This window comes from Heterodontus francisci, chromosome 2, assembly GCF_036365525.1.
Source record: "Heterodontus francisci isolate sHetFra1 chromosome 2, sHetFra1.hap1, whole genome shotgun sequence".
Classification (NCBI taxonomy): domain Eukaryota; kingdom Metazoa; phylum Chordata; class Chondrichthyes; order Heterodontiformes; family Heterodontidae; genus Heterodontus; species Heterodontus francisci.
In genome coordinates, this window is record NC_090372.1 from 60,275,573 (window position 1) to 60,293,140 (window position 17,568).

The 17,568-nt window shown below is 43.6% G+C and overlaps 1 long non-coding RNA gene across 2 annotated transcripts; it reads right to left on the reverse strand.

The window, feature by feature from the left end:
* Positions 1–9,552: 9,552 nt before the first annotated feature.
* On the reverse strand, positions 9,553–17,191 carry LOC137379531 (uncharacterized). 2 transcript variants are annotated; one of them, XR_010976845.1, is made up of 3 exons: positions 16,952–17,191; positions 11,829–11,898; positions 9,553–9,570 (listed from the first exon to the last, which is right to left on the reverse strand). It is a non-coding gene; the product is annotated as an uncharacterized lncRNA (long non-coding RNA). The 2 variants fall into 2 exon arrangements; XR_010976844.1 differs by having other exon boundaries at positions 9,557–9,570; positions 11,813–11,898.
* Between the last annotated feature and the right edge of the window lie 377 nt (positions 17,192–17,568).

Genomic DNA, 17,568 nt, shown 5'->3' on the forward strand with positions numbered 1-17,568 from the left:
TGATAGCGAAGCGAGGAATAGGGAGAGAGAGGAGTTGAACACGTGGCTGCAGGGATGGTGTAGGAGGGAGGGTTTTGGTTTCCTGGATAATTGGGGCTCTTTCTGGGGTAGGTGGGACCTCTACAAACAGGATGGTCTTCACCTGAACCAGAGGGGTACCAATATCCTGGGGGAGAGATTTGCTAGTGCTCTTCGGGGGGGTTTAAACTAATTCAGCAGGGGAATGGTTTACTAAATTGTAGTTCCAGTGTACAGGATGTTGAGAGTAGTGAGGTCAGGGATAAGGTTACAAGGACGCAAGAGGGCACTGGCAAGCAAGAACTTGGTTTAAAGTGTGTCTACTTCAACGCCAGGAGCGTCCGGAATAAGGTGGGAGAGCTTGCAGCATGGGTTGGTACCTGGGATCTCGATGTAGTGGCCATTTCGGAGACATGGATAGAGCAGGGGCAGGAATGGATGTTGCAGTTTCCGGGATTTAGATGTTTCAGTCAGAACAGAGAAGATGGTAAAAGAGGAGGGGGTGTGGCATTGTTAATCAAGGAGAGTATTACAGCGGCAGAAAGGACGTTTGAGGACTCGTCTACTGAGGTAGTATGGGCCGAGGTTAGAAACAGGAGGGAGAGGTCACCCTGTTGGGAGTCTTCTATAGACCTCCGAATAGTTCCAGAGATGTAGAGGAAAGGATAGCGAAGATGATTCTCGACAGGGGCGAGAGTAACAGGGTAGTTGTTATGGGTGACTTTAACTTTCCAAATATTGACTAGAAATACTATAGTTCGAGTACTTTAGATGGGTCAGTTTTTGTCCAGTGTGTGCAGGAGGGTTTTCTGACACAGTATGTAGACAGACCAACCAAGGGCGATGCCACATTGGATTTGGTACTGGGTAATGAACCCGGCCAGGTGTTAAGATTTAGATGTAGGTGAGCACTTTGGTGATAGTGATCACAATTCGGTTAGGTTTACGTTAGCGATGGGCAGGGACAGGTATATACCGCAGGGAAAGAATTATAGCTGGGGGAAAGGAAATTATGATGCGATTAGGCAAGATTTAGGATGCATAGGATGGGGAAGGAAACTGCAGGGGATGGGCACAATCGAAATGTGGAGCTTATTCAAGGAGCAGCTACTGCATGTCCTTGATAAGTATGTACCTGTCAGGCAGGGAGGAAGTTGTCGAGTGAGGGAGCCATGGTTTACTAAAGAAGTTGAAGCGCTTGTCAAGAGGAAGAAGAAGGCTTATGTTAGGACGAGACGTGAAGGCTCAGTTAGGGCGCTTGAGAGTTACAAGCTAGCCAGGAAGGATCTAAAGGGAGAGCTAAGAAGAGCAAGGAGAGGACACGAGAAGTCATTGGCAGATAGGATCAAGGAAAACCCTAAGGCTTTCTATAGGTATATCAGGAATAAAAGAATGAGCAGAGTTAGATGAGGGCCAATCAAGGATAGTAGTGGGAAGTTGTGTGTGGAATCGGAGGAGATAGGGGAAGCGTTAAATGAATATTTTTCATCAGTATTTACAGTAGAGAAAGAAAATGTTGTCGAGGAGAATACTGAGATTCAGACTACTAGGCGAGATGGGATTGAGGTTCACAAGGAGGAGGTGTTAGCAATTTTGGAAAGTGTGAAAATAGATAAGTCCCCTGGGCCAGATGGGATTTATCCTAGGATTCTCTGGGAAGCCAGGGAGGAGATTGCAGAGCCTTTGTCCTTGATCTTTATGTCGTCATTGTCGACAGGAATAGTGCCGGAAGACTGGAGGATAGCAAATGTTGTCCCCTTGCTCAAGAAGGGGAGTAGAGACAGCCCTGGTAATTATAGACCTGTAAGCCTTACTTCGGTTGTGGGTAAAATGTTGGAAAAGGTTATAAGAGACAGGATTTATAATCATCTTGAAAAGAATAAGTTCATTAGCGATAGTCAGCACGGTTTTGTGAAGGATAGATCGTGCCTCACAAACCTTATTGAGTTTTTCGAGAAGGTGACCAAACAGGTGGATGAGGGTAAAGCAGTGGATGTGGTGTATATGGATTTCAGTAAGGCATTTGATAAGGTTCCCCACGGTAGGCTATTGCAGAAAATACGGAAGTATGGGGTTGAAGGTGATTTAGAGCTTTGGATCAGTAATTGGCTAGCTGAAAGAAGACAGAGGGTGGTGGTTGATGGCAAATGTTCATCCTGGAGTTTAGTTACTAGTGGTGTACCGCAAGGATCTGTTTTGGGGCCACTGCTGTTTGTCATTTTTATAAATGACCTGGAAGAGGGTGTAGAAGGGTGGGTTAATAAATTTGCGGATGACACTAAGGTCGGTGGAGTTGTGGATAGTGCCGAAGGATGTTGTAGGGTACAGAGGGACATAGATAGGCTGCAGAGCTGGGCTGAGAGATGGCAAATGGAGTTTAATGCGGAAAAGTGCGAGGTGATTCATTTTGGAAGGAGTAACAGGAATGCAGAGTACTGGGCTAATGGGAAGATTCTTGGTAGTGTCGATGAACAGAGAGATCTTGGTGTCCAGGTACATAAATCCCTGAAAGTTGCTACCCAGGTTAACAGGGCTGTTAAGAAGGCATATGGTGTGTTGGCTTTTATTAGTAGGGGGATCGAGTTTCGGAGCCACGAGGTCATACTGCAGCTGTACAAAACTCTGGTGAGACCGCACCTGGAGTATTGCGTGCAGTTCTGGTCACCGCATTATAGGAAGGCTGTGGAAGCTTTGGAAAGGGTGCAGAGGAGATTTACTAGGATGTTGCCTGGTATGGAGGGAAGGTATTACGAGGAAAGGCTGAGAGACTTGAGGTTGTTTTCGTTAGAGAGAAGGAGGAGGAGAGGTGACTTAATAGAGACATATAAGATAATCAGAGGGTTAGATAGGGTGGATAGTGAGAGTCTTTTTCCTCGGATGGTGATGGCAAACACGAGGGGACATAGCTTTAAGTTGAGGGGTGATAGATATAGGACAGATGTTAGAGGTAGTTTTTTTACTCAGAGAGTAGTAGGGGCGTGGAACGCCCTGCCTGCAACAGTAGTAGACTCGCCAACTTTAAGGGCATTTAAGTGGTCACTGGATAGACATATGGATGAAAATGGAATAGTGTAGGTCAGATGGTTTCACAGGTCGGCGCAACAACGAGGGCCGAAGGGCCTGTACTGCGCTGTAATGTTCTAATTCTAATTCTAACTCCCACTTTTTCACTGTTGCCTTTCTTTCCTCTCTTTCCTTCTGCAATTACATCTCTCTTTTCAACTGAAACTCTTTCCTTTTGGAATGCCAATTTTCACATTTCAAAATGAATTTTAGCTCGAGTTATCTTTTCAGTTTCAGACTCCATGCTTGCTTCTGGTTCTGGAGTAAGATTAAAATGGCTAGCTAGATTCTTAAGCATTTCAGGTTCCTTTTTTTTGTTAGAAAGTGACTCCCACCAGGGCAGCTAGGGTTTTTGATTCTTCAACACTTGATTTAATGTATCTCGAGATATGTTTCCCTGCTCTGCAAACTCTTTAGCATTAAATGTGGCCATGTCTTTTGTTCCTAGCACCCTAGAGAAGAATGATACGAGAAAACTGGTTTGTTCAATTGTCCACAGATTTAAAGGTTAATTTTCCTCCTGATTCAAAATTTCTTGCTTAATCTGATGTTTCAGAAATCCCGGCTCAAAGCCCTCAATTTATTATGGACAGGTGGTAAGTGGTGTGGGTGGCTTCCACTTTTCACCTCCCAACTGACTGCAGATAGTGTTTTCTTAAACATGGTGTGTCAGTCCCTGACCCTAAAAAACAAACAATAGGTTTTTCTGTGTTTAAAATAAGGAAGGTTAAATTTTTAATTAAATAGCAAAACCTGAATTGGGTTAGGGTTAGGCATTACAAAAGGAAAGAGTTTCAGTTGAAAAGAGAGGAGCTGCAATTGCAGAAGGAAAGAGAGGAAAGAAAGGCAACAGTGAAAAAGTGTGAGTTGATAGGTTTCAAGCACAAGGGGAGAATGCTATCAGCAATTCAATTATTAACCTTAATTCAAAACAGAAGTTTGATGTGAGACACTCACAAATTCACCCACTTACGCATTCACACACACATGCACACATATAGATAGATAAAAGGGAAAGGGCAAGATGCAATTAAAGTCCCAAGTGATGTAAGAGTTCGTAGTTCACAGAAGCCTGTTGAATCTTCTGGGGAGGAAAGCCTTTTCAAAGGTGCAGGCTTGGTTGTTTGCAGTCATGAACTTGCTGAGGTGTTGCAGATTTCTGGTGGTTAAAACTTCAGTCCGGAGCCAGTGGTCACCTTTTAAGTTCTCTGCTGCTGCAAGTTGTACTATCAGCAGCAGAGCTTCTTAGCTGGACCAATCTCATAGCCTTTTGCTGGAAAGTGGCTTTCTGTGGTCTTTGGCTGATCTCCCCTCGCTCTCCAAAGGCCTATCTGTTAAAGTAACAATCCATCACATTTGAACTGCTGTCTGGTGACAAGGGGCCCTCTCCCCTGCTGTGAGCACATAATGGTCCAGGATACAGAAGCCATTGCTATCTGTTGGCGTCTGGATGGGTACCATTCTGTTACAAGGGTGCAACTTCACACCTATTAGTCTGTTTACAGAAACTTTATTAGTTCATTCCTGTGGAATGGTACCCATCATTACGTAGTGGGCTCCTTTCAATTTCCGCAGAGCTAATGTAGACGCAGTTAATGAGTTTTGTCTTTGCAGACAGGCTTGCTTATTGACAGTACAGGAGGGGATCACCTGACTTCTACTCCATTTTCTTTGTGATACAAATGTGCCCATTTTCTTGCGGTTCAGTGTAACAGTTTTGTTTTAAATTCCATAATTCCTCCACTTTGTTTATTTCATCATAGCTCCTTCCAAGCATAACACCCACCTTGTCCCATTATACTTCTTTACAATGAAACATACTTGGGAGAAAGCCCAATATTTCTGGCATTTGGTGTATACACTGACGCTCTCCAGTGTTTGAGCTTTTTACTAGAAAAGCTTAGTGCATTGCAGTTCTAGTTGTAACATTGATCCTGTAAGATTGTGTTTATCTGTTCATTACAGTAGCTACTATGAAATAATTTATACTTATAATTAATATTTCAGTTTCTCATTCCAAAAGACTTTGACAGGTTTATAGCTCTTTACAGCTCATTTGACTGCTGTTGGTGGCTAGAAATAATGCAATTTTAATAGTTTAGTTTAGAGATACAGCACTGAAACAGGCCCTTCGGCCCACCAAGTCTGTGCCGACCATCAACCACCCATCTATACTAATCCTACACTAATCCCATATTCCTACCACATCCCCACCTGTCCCTATATTTCCCTACCTATACTAGGGGCAATTTATAATGGCCAATTAACCTAGCAACCTGCAAGTCTTTTGGCATGTGGGAGGAAACCGGAGCACCCGGAGGAAACCCACGCAGACACAGGGAGAACTTGCAAACTCCACACAGGCAGTACCCAGAATTGAACCCGGGTCGCTGGAGCTGTGAGGCTGCGGTGCTAACCACTGCGCCACCCTAATACTTTTTATTGAAGATGCTACCCTCTTTAATTGTACATTACTTAAAAACCCTGTAGATGAAATGCAAAGGAGATCTTGAAAATACATGTAATTAAATATCCAACATATTTCAGGATTTCTAACTTTTCTTTTTACCAGAAATTATACAGAGAAATCAGTTTTAATGTATTTTTGAAGCAGTGTACTATTTAAGTTCTTAAAAAAGGGCACTGTGAGGTTCTTAAAATGGTGAGTTAAATTTTGATGTTTCCTTAGACTCTAAAAACAAGAAAATTCTTAGCCTGTCTCACCAATTGATAAACACCTCACACCCATTCTGTTGGGAAGTCCACCATTTCTAACTGTGAATAGAGTAATTCAGAGACATAAGCAGTCAGCTAGATTTTTAAAGAAAAGTCATAATGTCTATCTTTGATCAGGCTCAGCAGAATGCAGGAGAGGTATTTAGGACTTAATTTTATTCAAAGCAAGATACCCCACCAATGTGGGAAACCTGTTCACTGCGTTGTATTACTATACGTATATGCTGATTGAACCAAGTGAATTGGAATGCAATTGTTGCTCTTTAGATCCATTTGCAGAAATATACAAGAAGCTTATTGATTCATAATAAAAGCAGAAAATGCTGGAAAGGCAGCATCTGTGGACAGAGCAACAGATTTAACATTTCAGGTTGATGACCTTACATCAGAACTGGGAAAAGTTAGAAACGTAATAGGCTTTAAGCATGTGAAAGGGGGGAGGGTGGGGAAAAGAACAAAAAGGAAGGTCTGTGATAGTGTGGAAGGCAGAAGAGATTAAATGTCAAAAGGGTTGGTGGTGCAAGGCCAAAGAGAGTGGTAATGGGAAAGAACAAAGAAACAAAACATGCATCCAGAAGAGGTATGAACGGCAGAATGATGAACAGCTGCCATCTGAAAGAAAATAAAGAGAAAAAAAAGAGTAAAACCAAAACCAGCCAAGAAAAAGAAATCAAAATGGGGGCAGAGGTTCAAGACAGAAATTGTTGAATTCAAATGTTGAGCCCAGAAGACTGTGCCTAGCCGAAGGATGAAGTGCTGTTCCTCAAGCTTGCATTGGAACACTGCAGGAGGCCAAGGAGAGAGGTCAGCGTGGAAGCAAGGTAAAGAATTAAAACAACAGGTGACTAGAAACTCAGGGTCACGCTTGCAGACTGAACAGAGGTATTCCACTAAGCGATCACCCAATCTGCATTTGGTATCCCCAATATACAACAGACCGTATTGTGAACAGCGAATATAATATACTAAATTTAAAGTACATGTAAATCGTTGTTTCACCAGGAAGAAGTGATTGGGACCTTGGAAAGTGAGGGGAGAGGAGGTAAATGGGCAAGAACACAAGAAATAGGAGCAGGAATAGACCTTATGGCCCATTGAGCATGCTCTACCATTCAAAACAATCATGGCTGATCTTAGGAGTCAACTCCACTTTCCCACATGCTCACCATATCCCTTGATTCCCTAAGACACCAAAAATCTGTCTACAAGAACACAAGAAATAAGAGCAGGAGTAGACTATATGTTGCAACTCCTGCACTAGCATGGAAAGGTGCAATGGGGAGAGGGTGTGGGGATGTCGCAGAGGGAACCGGCCCTCCAGAATGTTGAAAGGGGAAGGGTGGGGAAGATGTAGCTGGTGGTGGCGCCGCGTTGGATGTGGCGGAACTGGCAGAGGATGACTACAGAGGCTGGTGGGGTGGAAGGTAAGAACAAGGGGAATCCAATCATAGTTCTGGGAGGGAGGGGGAAGGGGTGAGAGCAAGAGTGCAGGAAATGGGATGGACATGGTCAAGGGGCCTGTTAACCACAGTGGGGGTAATCCTCAGTTGAGGAAAAGGGAAGATATATCAGAAGTACTGATATGGAAGTCTGTTTCATCAGAAGAGATGTGACAGATGGAGCAACTGGGAGAATGGAATGGAGTCCTTACAACGAGCGGGATGTGAAGAAGTGTAGTCAAGATAACTATGGGAGTTACTGTGCTTATGAGGCTCCCTCTCCTCAGGTACTGTCCTCCTTCCCTTCAAATCTGTCATCACCCCTCAGAAAAAAAGCCTTTAGACCCCCTTGTCGTTGCAAACTACCTCATCATCTCTAACTTCCCTTTCCTTTCCAAAAATTCCTTGAATGTATTGTCCTCCCAAATATGTGCCGATCTTTCCAGCAATTCCACATTTGAATCCCTCCAATCAGATTTGCACCCAACACAGTACTAAAACAGCCCTATCGAGGTCACAAATGACACTCTATGTGACTAGACGATAGGAAATTATCCCTCCTCATTCTTCTCTATCTGCAGCCTTTGACAGTTGACCACACCATCCTCCTCTAACGTCTTTCCTCTGTTGTCCAACTGGGTAGAACTGCACTTGCCTGGTTCCATTCTTATCTATCCAACTGTAGCCAGAGAATCACCTGCAATGGCTTCTCTTCCCACTCATGCCGCATTAGCTCTGGAGTGTGCCAAGGATTTATACCTGACCCTCTCTATCTCTCATCTGCATGCTGTCCTTCAATGATATCATCTGAAAACAATATCAGGTTCCACATGCATGCTGACAGCATTCAGCTTTATCTCACCACCACCTCTCTTGACCCTTCCACTGTCTCTGATTTTTCACACTACTTATCTGATAATCCAATACTGGATAAGCAGAAATTTGCTCCAACTAAATATTGGGAAGATTGAAGCCATTGTCTTTGGTCCACGCAACAAACTCAGTTCCCTGAGCATCATTTCCAACTGTCTGAAGCTGAGCCAGACCCTTCGCAACCTAGGTGCTGTGTTCGATCCCGAAATGAGTTTCTGGGCACATATCCGTCCATCATGGAGACTGCTTACCTCCACCTCTGTAGCATCGTCCCTGCCTCAGCTCATCTGTCATTGAAACCCTCATCCATGTCTATGTTACCTCTAGACTTCACTATTCCAATGCTCTTCTGGGCAGTCTCCCATTTTACACCCTACAAAAACTCATGCTCATCCAGAACTCTGCTGCCTGTATCTTAACTTGCACCAAGTCTCACTCATTCATCATCCCTATGCTTGCTGATCTACATTGGCTCATGGTACGACACCTCAATTTTAAAATCCTCATGCTTGTTTTCAAATACCTCCATGGCCTCGTCCATCCCTATCTCTGCAACCTCCTCCAGCCATACAAGCCTTTGTGATTTCTGCACAAGTCTAATTCTGGTCTCTTGTGAATCCCTGATTTTAAATCGCTTTAACACTGGTGGCTGTGCTTTCAGCTGTCTTGACCCAAAGCTCTTGATTTCCCTCCCTAAATGTCTGCATCTTTAAGATTCTCCTTAAAACCTACCTCTTTGATCAAGCTTTAGGTCATCTCTCCTGATATCTCTGTGGCTTGGTGTCAATTTGTTTGCTACACATCTAGGGAAATGTTGCTACATTAAAGGCATTTGCAGCATTTGAAACCCACTTCCTATCTGCAAAGATAGTTATTAATTTATTATATAGTGCACTACAGTTCAGAATTTAACTCCTTCAGACAAAAATATGGAAATTCTTAAATTCAAAAAATGTACATCTAATAGTTCTGATCCAAAGAATTTTTTAATTGATTGTAGCATTAATGCAAAATACAAAATTCTATACTGCACATTAATTTCCATATTATGATTTATTATAACAAGAGTTCAAATCTCCAGGTTAGCCCTGCCTTTGTTTGTGTCTGGGATGGGTCTTGCAATACACATACAAACGCCCCCGTCTACGCACAAAGAAGCAGTCCTTGCAGCGCTTCTTTAGAGAAGTCTTTGTTTTCATCCCTGCAATTTCCTGTACGCCTTGTTGTTGAATTGGTTCAAGAAAAGGCACGACAGCCAATCTAATTGCCTTGCGAGTATCTGGCCAAATCTTGGGCCTCATTGTGACCGCAATACTCAAATGCTTATGTGTCACAGAACAGATTGATGGCCAATAGAGGACTGAGCACCTGTTCAACTGCCACAGAGGCCTGTTGACTATCTGGAACAGATTCTTGACAAGAAAGGCCATCCTATTAGCACCTGCAATGGAACATACATGTTTAAGACAAAATGACATTGTTAGAAATAAAGTTTCCTCTATGAAATGCATGTTCTCCATAAAATTAATACGAAATAGATTTACGAAAAAGTAAAGGAAACTAGTCAATTTATTAGGTTTTAAGTTTGCCGATGTGTCACACAGTAATTCATTATATGTGAACATTTTTTTCTATTATACTTGTTCAGTTACTTAAATTATTAGGAAGTTGACTTTTTTCCCAAAAAGCCTGCCGAACCACCACAAATACAACATATGTTAAATCCAATTTATTTCATATCGGCTATTTAGACCAGGGTTAAGTACTACTGCAATGTATTAAAGCACCCATCACACTAACAAGATAAATATGCTCTTCTGACAGTTCAGTGTAGAACTGAGCAGCACCAACAAGAAAGGTAGCAGATTTGATGTCCATATGCTGGTGAGTTAACTAAATTCAGCCAGCTGCAGCAACAGTGGTTCTACATTTGGCCTCAGCATTTTCGGATTAAAGAGGGAACAATCAGCCAGGATTCCTGGAAACATAGAAAAGTTATGGCACAGAAGGAGGCCATTCGGCCCATCATATGTGAGACGGTCGAAAATTAGCTATCCAGTCGAATCCCACTTTCCACCTCTAGCCCTACAGGTTTTGAAACTTCAAATGCATACCCAAATATTTTTTAAATGCAATGAGGGTTCTGCTGCCACACCCTTTCAGGCAGTGAGTTCCAGAGCTCCTCTCGATGGGAAAAAAAAATTCTCAACTCCCCTTTAATCCTTCTGCTAATTACTTTACATCTTTGCCCTCTGGTTACTGACCTCTCAAGGAAAATAGGTCCTTCCTACCCAATGTATCCAGGCCTCCTCAATTTATTATACCTCAATTAAATCTTCCTTCAGCCTCCTCTGTTCCAAAGAAGCCAATCTAATCTTTCCTCATAACTAAAATTCTCCATTCCTGGCAACATCCTCATAAATCTCCTCTGTACTCTCTCTAGCGTGATCACATCCTTCCTGTAATTCAGTGAGCGGAACTGTACACATTACTCTAGCTGTGGCCCAACTAGTGCTTTATGCAGTTCCAGCATAACTTCCCTACTTTTATTCTGAGTCTTAGCTAATAAAGGAAAGAATCCTGTACGCCTTTTTAATCACCTTATTGACCTGTCCTGCTAACTTCAGAGATCTATGGATTTGAACTCCAAGGTCCTCTGTTTCTCTACACTTCTCGATATCCTAGCAGTTATTGTGTATTCCCTTGCCTTGTTTGCCCTCCCCAAATGTATTACTCTACACTCCTCCAGATTGAATTCCAGTTGCCACTTTACCAGTCCATTTCTGTCATCTTTCTGCAATTTACAGCTTTCTTCCTCACCATCAACCACACAACTATTTTTCATCATCTGCAAACTTCTTAGTCACACCCCTACATTTAAGTCTAAGTCACTGATACGTACCACAAAAAGTAAGGGATGTAATACTGAGCCATACAGAACCCCACTGAAAACAGCCTTCCACCCACAAAAACATTTGCTGACCATCACCGTTTTCTTCTTGCCACTGAGCCAATTTTGGATGCAATGTGCCCCTTGCCCTTGGATCCCATAGGCTCTTTTCTGACCATCTGCTATGTGGGACCTTGTCAAAAGCCTTGCTAAAATTCAGGTAGATATCAAACACGTTATCTTCACCAACCCTCCTTGTTACCTACTCAAAAAATTCAATCAAGTTAGTGACACACAACCTTCCCTTAACAAAAGCATGCTGACAATCTTTGATTAATCCAGGCCTTTCTAAATGACAATTTATACCACCCCTCAGAATTTTTTCCTATAATTTGCCAATCACCGAGGTTAGGCTGAATGGCCTGTAATTATTCTCTTTATTCCTTCCTCCCTTTTTAAACAACGGTATATTAGCAGTCTTCCAGTCTTCTAGCACCATGCCAAAGAGGATTGGAAAATGATAGTCAGGACCTCTGCTATTTCCTCCCTTGCTTCTCTTAGCAAGCTGGAATACATTTCAACCGGGTCTGATGAATGATCCACTTTCAAAGATGCTAAACCCCTTAATATTTCCCCTCTCACTATGCTTATCCCATCATACTCCTCAACTGCAACATCTGCATCACCAGCCACCTCCCCCCCACACCTTTTGTGAAGACAGATGCAATGTATTCATTACAGGACACTGGTGAGGACACACTTGGAGTACTGTGTGTAGTTTTGGTCTCCTTACCCAAGAAAGGACTTACTTGTCCCAGAGGCAATGCAACAAAGGATCACTAGATTCGTTCCTAGGATGAGGGGATTGCCCAATTATCCCTGGAATTAAGAAGAATGAGAGGTGATTTCATTGAAACATAAAATTTTTAAGGGGCTTAACAGGGTAGACTTTGAGAAAATGTTTCCCCTGGCTGGGGAACCTAGAACACAGGGCCACAGTCTCAGAATAAAGGGTCAGCTATTTAGGACTGAGATGAGGAGAAATTTCTTCATTCAGTATTATGAATCTTTAGAATTCGCTTCCCCAGAGATCCATGGATGCTCAGTCCTTCAGTATATTCAAGACAGAAGTCGATAAGATTTTTGGGTACTAGGGGAATAAAGCGACATGAGGATGGTGCAGGAAAGTGCTGTTGAGGTAGAAGCTCAGCTATAATCTTGTTGGATGACAGAACAGGCCCAAACGGCCAAATGGCCTAATCCTGCTCCTATTTCGTATGTTCTTATATTAAGAACCATGCCCACGCCTTCTGTTTTCGGACAAAAGTTACAATTTTGGTCTCTAATTGGCGTTACTCTTAATTTGTTGCTGTTCGGGTATTTATAAAACATCTTTGGGTTTTCTTCAATTTTACTTTCCAATTTTTTTTCATGCCCTGAATTTGCTTTCCAAATTTCCTTTTTAATTTCACCCCTTCACCTTCTATACTCCTCCAGGCTTTCTGCAGTATTGCAGGGCTAAGAGTGGCCAAGGACCAAAACGTTTGAAAATTAGTGGCCGAACTCAAAAAAAGTCAGAATTTTTTTTTTCAGTATTATCATTAAGACAGCCAGTGCAGTTTAAAGGGCTGCCTGACTCTCCCTCTCTGTGCTCCCGCAGCACCGCTCCGCCTCCCCTCTCTCCCTGCCACCGCTTCCCCTCTCCCCACCTACTCGCAGTCTCTCTCCCTCTCTTCCATGCCAGTCACCCTCCCTCTCTCTTTCTCTCTCTCCCCCCACCCCAGTCACTCTCCCGCTCTCTTTCTCTCTCTCCCCCCACCCCAGTCACTCTCCCGCTGTCTCTCTTTCTCCCCCTCCAGTTACCTCGCCTCTCCCTTTCACCTTCTCACCCCCAGTTCCCCCACTAGTCCCTCTCCCCCAGGTCCCCCCCACTACTCCCTCTCCCCCCACCAGTATCCCCCTCTCCCTCAGTAACCCCCTCCTCCCACTCCCCCAGTAACCGCTCCCTCAGTGGCCCCCCAGTAAACCCCTCCTTCCCCCCAGTAGCCCCTCCCTGGTCTCCCCCACCTCTCTCGCCCCAGTCCCCTCCTCTCCCCAATTGCCGCCCCTCCCCCCCCAGACCCCTTCCCTCACCACCCTTGTCCCCCTCGACCCCCCCAGTCCCCCTCCCTCACCACCACCCCCGAGACCCCCTCCCTCACCACCACCCGAGTCCCCCTCCCTCGAACGCCCCCTCCAAATTCCACTCCCTTGAACTTCCCCGCCAGTCCTCCACACTCTGCCGCCAGTCCCCCTCACTCTCCCATGCCCCACCACCAGTCTCCCCCATCCCTGTCAGAAGCCCCCTCTCCGCCGCCACAACTCACTGACAGTTCCAATTCTTTTTTAAAGCCAGAAAGGGAAAAGCCAACAGCAGATTTCCGAAACCAGTGTTGGAAATCTGCCATTGGCAGAAATTTCTCTTCCCTGGTATTGAACTCTTGGTATCTGATATAAGCCTCCTTTTTTGGCTTATCCTTTCAGTTTGGGTATCTAGATGACAGCAAGTCTACATTCAAAGGCCCACAAAGTTCGTGGGCAGCTGTCAACTTAGTGAATGGCGAGCGCCATTCTTTCGCCACTAATCGTTTGACAGTAATTCTGACTAATCGTGCTGTCATGCTAGGCCACCACCTGCCAAGAATGAGACATTAATTTTGTCATGAACATTGATTTTAAACTGTTACTGGACTGAAGAAAGGAGTTGTTAAACTCAGGGCGGCACAGTGGCGCAGTGGTTAGCACTGCAGCCTCACAGCTCCAGGGACCCGGGTTCGATTCCGGGTACTGCCTGTGTGGAGTTTGCAAGTTCTCCCTGTGTCTGCGTGGGTTTTCTCCGGGTGCTCCGGTTTCCTCCCACAAGCCAAAAGACTTGCAGGTTGATAGGTAAATTGGCCATTATAAATTGTCACTAGTATAGGTAGGTGGTAGGGAAATATAGGGACAGGTGGGGATGTTTGGTAGGAATATGGGACTAGTATAGGATTAGTATAAATGGGTCGTTGATGTTCGGCACAGACTCGGTGGGCCGAAGGGCCTGTTTCAGTGCTGTACCTCTAATCTAATCTAAACAGATTAGCTGTGGCTGGAAAAGACATTTGCGTATTAACAGATGGTGACTGGAAGGACAAAGGACCATTCCCTGACACATTCAACCCACAATGGACCTTGATCACCATGTATTGTGTGTAAGAGGAGCATTCCAGAGACTGCTAAGGTGATACAATCCAAGACGCGGTCAGACCAGTTAGTCACACGACTAACCTGCTTGGCAAATTGGGTTTTTCTGAATTCTACAAACAGTTTGAACTCAGAGTGTCTGTTTGCTCCTGGACTGAGAAGATCTCTCCTGTCTGCTCCCACCTCTTTCTCACAAGTCTCTGAATCCACTGAAGACACATGAACCCCAAGAGAGAAAAGTCTCCTACAGCAAACAAGCTTTAAGAAGAATACTGGGCCCCAACAAAAAGCAAGATCTACCTACAATCAAGGATTCTACACTGAGCTCGAATTAGCGTAACAAAAACTCTTCAAATATCGCCTCAAACTTTTCCACTTTATTTTTCTTCTGCTCTTTTGTCTCTATTCGCATGTGTGCATTGTGTATGCATGCTAGCATAAGCATCAACCAAATTAGAGTTTAATTTCAAGTTTAATAAATTTCAACTTTTTTTCTTTAAATCTAAGAAAGCCTGTTTGTGCTCGTTTCTTTGCCTTATAATTGGAAAACGGTGAACAAGGATTCACCAAGTGGGAACTAAAAACACTGTGTTTAAAAATAAAACCCTATTACCCTAATAAGACCAGGTGAAGGCTGAAAGGGAACCAGAGACCTCTTTCTCACCTGGTCATAACACCACCATTAAAAATTCACTTACACCAGAATGCCCCTGCCCTAACCTTTTTTGGCATGTTTAACAGGTACTAGTGGGTAATTAGCACAAGTTCAGATCGATTTCAATGCTGAGTCTATGGGCAAGATGTTGTTATAATGCAGCCTGTGGATCAGTAGGGCAATTCAGACCGTAACTTCCCATTTCTGTGTTTAACAGCGTATGTGCATATTCCAGAAGCTGCTGTCTGATTTACTTCAGATTAGCAGTGAGCGCTGTTATTCTCAACGCAGAATCCAGACCGTTATATCTGATATTTTTAAAATATAGAAATCTTTTCCTTTCCGCTGACTTCAATGTCTTAATGACAATAGAGATTTACTGCTATTCTATTCTATCAAAGCACATTTCATGGCAATTGCCAAAGTCACAACCGCCTGACATCAATCCAAGTCAGGGAATGGTCAGGACTGAGACTTACAATAAAAAAAAAGTGTCCCCTACCCCAGTTAAATATATGGAGCTGTGTTTACTGTTTTTGTTTAAGAGCAAGATCAATAAAATAGAACTAAAGGATGTTAAACTACAGGACTTGAGTAAATGCACTGATATTCCCTTTCTCCTGTCACTCCGAACAAGGGAAAATTTGTAAGTGATAACATAGGATTATAGTTCATTCATTAAGAACCGAGCTGTCTCTTGGCTCAACTGTCACCTCAGCTGGATGGTTATGCATACAAGCCCCAAAGACTCCAGCACATAGGCTGTTACTTTCTGAAGACCAAACAAGGGCAACTGAAAGGAGGTTTACACAGATCCAGTTTTTACACTAGATTATCCTTTTTTAAATTGTTTAGTTTAGTTTAGAGATACAGCACTGAAACAGGCCCTTCGGCCCACCGAGTCTGTGCCGACCATCAACCACCCATTTATACTAATCCTACACTAATTCCATATTCCTACCACATCCCCACCTGTCCCTATATTTCCCTACCACCTACCTATACTAGGGGCAATTTGTAATGGCCAATTTACCTATCAACCTGCAAGTCTTTTGGCATGTGGGAGGAAACCGGAGCACGGGAGGAAACCCACGCAGACACAGGTAGAACTTGCAAACTCCACACAGGCAGTACCCAGAATTGAACCCGGGTTGCTGGAGCTGTGAGGCTGCGGTGCTAACCACTGCTCCACTGTGCCGCCCCAAATTGTGTCTAAAATATAAATCAAACACCATAAATCTGACTTTTAAAAAAAATCAGTTCCTTTCCATTTCTCTCAATGTTTAAGTAACTTCAATTCAAGGATAATATGTGAAGGTATGGTGGTGCAGTGGTTATGATACTGGACTAGTGATCCATAGGTCTGAACTAGTGAATATTCCAGAGAACAAAAGTTCAAATCCTACTATGGAAACTTAAGAATTTAAGAAATTGGAAATTAAAAAAGAAGTTTCAGTAAAAGTGACCAGGAAATCCAACAGAACCCTTAAGCGAAGGAAGCTTACTGCCTTATCCCTAGATTTGACTCCAGTCTCACACCAACATGTTTTTATTCTGATGTGGCCTAACAATCCACTCAGTTGTAACAAAGTGGTGGCCCATATCCACCTTCTCAGGACAACTACGAACAGGCAATAAATGCTGGCTTTCCCAGTGATGCCTTTTTAAAAAAAAACTCTTAATTAACAGTTAAGTTCTGAAGAGTGAGTACATTGTCAGTTGAATGTCTCATTCAACAGATGGCACCGCCAATGCATGTTCGGGCAAACCTGATTAACTGCTAGGATACTATTGTGCAGAAAAAGGCTGCATCAGCCCACATAACAATAATCACTGTATTCAAGGTAATTCATTGAATGCGAAGCACTTCGAGATGTTGCAGCTTTCTCTTAAATGGTGAAGGGGTTTTTGGCTTGCCCGCATGCGTGGATCACAATACCAGGCCTAAATTGATCTCTTGCTCGTCTGAATCTGTCCCCCGTACTACTCACAATTTTATCTACGTTTTTTGTACCAGTTACTATCTTATATACTAAAGGCTCCCTCTCAGTTGCTTACTTTCAAGGTGGAAAAGTTCAAGCTTTCTCTGAGTGCCAGATGTCTGCTGTAGGCTCTTTGCACTACCCCCTGGGTCAGAGCTCCTTTGTATTTCACTGACGGGAACTAGACACGAGCCTCAAGATTAGCAGTGATAGTTGAGCATAAACCCATCGAGCGGCCTTCATTTTGCCCCACGAACTGACTGAGACTTACCGCCGCAGCCCTACCCTATTCAGAAACCGCGCAGCTTCGGAACACACAGGACCTTTCTTATGACGTCAGCGCGACCCGGAAAGCCAACATCGCGACCCTACTGCTCTGACGTCACCACGATCGCAAACCAGGCAGGTGACGCTGCGCTTGCGTTCCTTGTGTGACGGATGCTGGGAGAATGATAAACCCTCCTTTCGGGTCCCGGACCAGTGACATTGAGGACTCTGCCTAGCTGAATTCCGCAGGGTCCTTCAGTCCATCCGGTTCATGTGATCGTGAAAGCGTGCGACAAACCCATTAAGGACAGAACTTTAGACTTTGTCACTATAATATGCAAATTCTTAATAATGACAAAATTGAAATTCTATTCATGAGAATTATAATCTGTTCTGTTGTGATAGAGCCACTTTGCACAATTTTAC